General features: G+C 33.6%; 2 long non-coding RNA genes across 2 annotated transcripts; both read left to right on the top strand.

Moving 5' to 3' along the window:
- Positions 1-1,642: 1,642 nt before the first annotated feature.
- Positions 1,643-2,832, top strand: LOC145627291 (uncharacterized). Its single transcript, XR_014111367.1, has 3 exons — positions 1,643-1,717; positions 1,847-1,943; positions 2,538-2,832. It is a non-coding gene; the product is annotated as an uncharacterized LOC145627291 (long non-coding RNA).
- Positions 2,833-4,158: 1,326 nt separating this feature from the next.
- LOC145627289 (uncharacterized) lies at positions 4,159-4,913 on the top strand. Its single transcript, XR_014111366.1, has 3 exons — positions 4,159-4,292; positions 4,388-4,651; positions 4,817-4,913. It is a non-coding gene; the product is annotated as an uncharacterized LOC145627289 (long non-coding RNA).
- The last annotated feature ends 443 nt before the right edge of the window (positions 4,914-5,356 follow it).

The following is a 5,356-nucleotide window of genomic DNA, read 5'->3' as shown; positions in this document are numbered from 1 at the left end:
TATAATTTTTTTGTAGACATCAATCTAGGCATAAATGATGGTGCATGTAAGAATATTACAAACAATACGTAGTTGGAATTTACATATATGATGCTTATATATACATATGTTAAATGCCATATTATAGCTTAGTGGGGCTTTCAGATTGAATTCCAAGTAAATGTGTTATAGGTTATATTATTTACTGACTTGAGGTGGATGCTTGTTATGTTATATTGGCCTTGTTTTTAGAGTTTCCTCTGATGGTAATTGTCAAGTTGTGGTTCACTGGACAGAGATATGAAAGAAACATCGGATGGCTTATGCGCCAGTGGAATTGGTAAAATTTATTCCAATCTAATTAATGGAAAATTTGTCATGAGATTTTTGTGAGAAAACATCATTTTCAAACCTAAAAAAAGAGACATAATTCATAATTAGCCATAGTGTGGCTTTTGGACTCAAATTTTACTAATATTAATTTCAATTCGACCACATATTTTCTTAAGTACTTTATCTTTGCTCCACAAGCGCTATTACCCTTTTCCCAACCTCCCCTCCCCCCCCCCCTCTCTCTCTGTGTGTGTGTGTAGGAACAAGGGAGTCTCTCTCTCTCTCTCTCTCTCTCTCTCTCTCTCTGTAGGAACGAGGAAGTTTGGGTGTCTATTGAGGTGTTTTGTGATTTCCAAGGTGGCTATGTGATTTTGAGGAGTTTCGGTGGGTTTACAAAGGTGGTAAACTCTAAATTTATATTGAAGATATGCATTGTCTTAAATTACCATTACAAATTAAATAGATTAAAAAATCTAATTACAGCCAAATTGGTAAGTACGGAGTACTTAATAAGTTCATATCCATACCTAATCTTTTCTAATTCTTTTACTCCGTACATACGTACATAACTTAATTGTTTAAAAATGAAAAGGTAGAGTATTTTTTTTTAAATAATTTAATTATCATAATTATGAGTTTTAAAATCATTTGTATATCAAAACAAATCTCTAAGAAGATCAAATTATTTAATAGTAAAATGTATTAATCATAAAAAATACGTACTAGTTACTACTATACAGTCACAAACACTAATAATTTAACCTAACGTTTAGCCATCTATAACCCTTCTAAAAGCCCCAAGCACCAAGGCTGTAGCAATTTTACTGTTCCTTATGAACATAAAACTGACGTTTCTGCCCTCCCCTGCCTTTAGCACCCTTCCTTGATTGACAAGGCTATTTTGGTCTTTTCGGGTTCCCTATTTCTCTCTCCTGCTTTTGCTCCTCTCATCCTCACTCTTCTCCTAAGCATCCTCAAGTTTCTCTCTCTCTCTCTATACCATTATTGAAGCGCACTCTGAGTTCTCCATTGAAGCGCACTTTGAGTTCTCCATTGAAGCCTACTTTGAGTTTTCACTTCTCTGAGGTATAATGTTTTTTCTAAGTCGATTTTACTTGCAATCCCCACCGAGGATGAACCCAGGTGGAATGCTGATTTAGGGAAGGTAATTGCTTTTTTATTTGTTTAAATCCTTAATTTTTAAATAATTCATGTTGATTTTAGTTGTTTCTTGTTCATTCTTCATCCAGTATTTCTAATTTTTGTTGTTTTCTTCAGATTAATTAATGGTGCTCATCTAATATTAGAGACAATTATTGATCAGGATCGGGTTGTCCTTCAGTTTCCGGTGGGTCACTAATTCGCAAGACCCACATTTCTTGCTGTTCCTACAGCTGGTCTTCAGGTAGCCTTCCCTCATTTGTTTGATTTCAGATCAGAATAATTTATCAGATAGCATTTAGATTGATATAATTTGATTTCTGTGGGTTTGTGTGGTGTGTCATTGTGCTGCTTTTTTCTTTTTTTGCTGCAGATCGAGACTTGTGATAGCTCAAGCAAGGCTCACAGTGTATTCTTAGCCCGAAAACCCAAGTTTCTATGGATTTTGAATCGACTAGAATGTTTCTGAGGTTGTGTTCACTTTACTCTGCAATCCTTCCTCTTGTGTTTCTGAGTTTTGTTGATTATTACTGATGAAAACTGATTGTTCATAATTAAATTTGATTTTTTACCAAATATGAAGATAACTATTTTTATTTCTGATTATAACTTTAAATTTGAAACGAATGCCTTGAACTAGCCAACAAGCAGAACTAGATTGTTGACTCTTCTTTCCAATGTGATGCTGTTAGCATCGTGTGGTCTACAAGTTTAATTTGTATAGCAATGGATGATAAAATCATGAATTTTGATATTGCAGACCTCTCATATATTTCAATTTATTGTCTGCTACTACATTTCTCCTGTTTAATTTCAAGTGTACAGCTTATGGGTTGAAGTTTCAGTCCATGTGTATTTGTATAAATAGCTACTGGTCGTGTGAAATCAAATGCTTGGTATTATACATGTGGGAGTATGTATTGATGGGTTGCATAGTAAAATTAAGCGTGTGTGTATATTTCTCTCATTATAACCCAAAACTCGATTGTCTAGGTTCTTTCTCTTTAGATTTTTGTTGTGTTTTTTTAGATGATTCTTTAATCTATTGTTGTTTTTTTAACCAGTGACCGTTACTTTTCGAATTCGGAAGTTGTCGCCGGAGATGAGTTGGAATCTGCGAAGTCCGCTAATTTTTCCAGCGAAGAAAAGGATGTTTGGGTTTTCGATGGTGTTGAAACCCTTCTCTTTAATTTACCTTATTATGAGCATGGATATGGGTGAGATTTTCTGTATTTTTTTCAATTAAATTGATCTTTTGTTTTATTTTAGTTTAATTAATTGGAATTATTCATAGGATTTGATTTTCATTTGATAAATAGACAGCACTGCTCATACTTCATAGGTTCAGACGTACACCCTAAACTATACAATCTACAGAAAACAAATTCTTGTACACTGTTGAGGAAACTCATATAGTTGTGCTGCTTCAGAATTTAAAATTTGAAAGTATTATCAAACTAACCTAGCATAGAATTATGGTTTTCACACTCTTTGTTTTGAAGTCTGAACCAACTTATCTTTTACTTGGGCTTTTTGTTGGAATCTGGATGTCTGATGAAACATTTTTACTCTTAAATCATCTCCTTACCCAAAATCCATTGAGCTTGAAGGGTGTACATGGTATTCCTAACTTGTATCTAGACATTTTAAATTTAGTTATCTTTGTAAGAAGAAACTTGGAGTGACGAAGCCGATTTCTATGGCGGGACCTTCTGCTGTTGATTTTCAGAAGACTCGGGAATTTGAGAAGGTTTGTTGATTTGATTCTTGAATTTTTTGTTTTAATTAGGGTTTCTTATTTATTTGGTGGTAGAATGGCTGACGTAGTTGAGCTTGAGCATCTTCTTATAAACGGAGATGGAAGAAATAAGTTTGATTTGTGCCAGGAATGTTAATGATTGTTAAAGAAGAGGGGCTTAATTAAAAATGTAAAATTTGTTTATGCGGGTACCATAGGTGGGTTTGGTTAACATGATTGTGGTGAATGGGACACAAAAATGACAGAGAAACATGAATGAAACATTTGTATTGTTGATTTTGAATCTTAAAGTTAGATATGTATCTTGGTTTCTATTTAATGACATCTCATTTGGGAAGTATTAATTTCATGAGTATTATATGGGAAGATGTAATATGTATGTAGATTAAAACTGTCAACTATTCAGTTATTTATTTATTTTTTATAATTTTTTTAATTTTATTTTTTTAAACGGGAAGCTATTCAGTTCTTTAACTTTCACATTTAAACAAGAAGTTGTAATCATGTAGACTTAAAGTAAATAGATATGCAAGGTTATCTTTCTCAACTCTGTTTTATTATGGGGTTGGAAACTTGGGATTGAATGTGTTATCTAAACATTCAATGACCAAGTTTGTTCCTTTCAAATATGCTTGAGTTTCTATTGTAGTGGCAGTTATACAGCTTTGCTTTGCCAAAATAGTTGTCCAGTTACTTTATGTGACTGCTGGCGAATCTAATTCTTTAGCTTTTATACTACGTATTTGATATTGTTCCTCATTTTATTCAGTGCATAAGCTCAAAATCATTTATCCAGTACTGGCGAATTCAACGCTTCAGTTCTAATCAGTTGTCTTGATTCTTTAGCTTCTTAGTTTGTTCTCTTGTTCGAATTCCGTCTAACTATGGTCTTGTATTTTCTGCATCTGGTGTTTGTTAGGCTAGAGCATTGCTTGAATGGCATGGAACATCGCGATTTTGCGGGCAGTGTGGAAGTAAAACAATTCCCAGGGAAGCTGGTAAAAGAGTGCAGTGCTCAAATGAATTGTGCAAAAGGAGGATATATCCTCGTGTTGATCTAGTATGTTGATGCCAGTCTCCCATTCATTATGCAATGCAGAAGCACTGTTTGAACAAATGGAATTAAATTCTTCCTGTTGTGTGTCCTGTTACCAGGTAGTCATTATGCTCGTGATCGACAAGGAAAATGACCGTGCACTTTTAAGCAGACAGCCGAGATTTGTACCTAGAATGTGGAGTTGTTTAGCTATTTTTTTAGAGGTTAGTACTATGCAGAAATATGATGACTCCATACCTCATTTGTGATACATTTGTCTTAGCCCAGAGAGAGTTTGGAAGAAGCAGTGAGAAGAGAAACATCGGAGGAAACTAGGATTGAAGTAGGAGAAGTTGTCTATCATAGTTCTCAGCCATGGCCTGGTAAGTTCATTTGGAGCTCTGATGTCTGAGTAAAAGTCATCTCCTATTTAACCTTTTTTTTTTGTCATACTGTAAGTCTGTAATGAATTAATGATCATAGTAGATAAATTTCTGCAATCAGTTTCTTGTCTCAGCTTAACATCTTTAACTTTTGACCTTTTCCAGTTGGGCCAAGCAGCATGCCCTGCCAGTTGATGGTAGGCTTCTTTGCTTATGCGAGATCTCTTGAAATAATTGTGGATAAGGATGAATTGGAAGGTATGGTTTGCCACATTTTCTCCTATTATTGTATTATCTTTCTTTTGCCTTCCTCATTTGGACATGAAACTTAAAGTAGGATCTCAATACTTCCTTTATTACTTGATGATTTTTTAGACTACTTATAGGACCTCATTTTATTACTAATAAGTAAAAATAAATAAAACTATTATAACTGTTTGGTTAATCTCAGTATAATTTTAATATATTAACTTTATATATATCTTTTTTTTTTAAAAAATTAGGTATTAAGAGTCAAAGTTATTCGTTGGTAATCATGAAAGTCATAACGATTTATGTATTGATAAATAGAGGAAGTATTACTTAGGTAAGAACTTACAATTAACTGTTCTATACCTGATTAATGGATTGCGACTAGCCAAATATCAGCTTATATCTAATTTATTTTACGTCTCTAATGTATGTATGCGGTTGTTTAGATGCCTA

Source organism: Chenopodium album, chromosome 4 (assembly GCF_948465745.1).
Source record: "Chenopodium album chromosome 4, dcCheAlbu1.1, whole genome shotgun sequence".
NCBI lineage: Eukaryota > Viridiplantae > Streptophyta > Magnoliopsida > Caryophyllales > Amaranthaceae > Chenopodium > Chenopodium album.
This window is presented reverse-complemented; position numbering and strand designations above follow the sequence as displayed.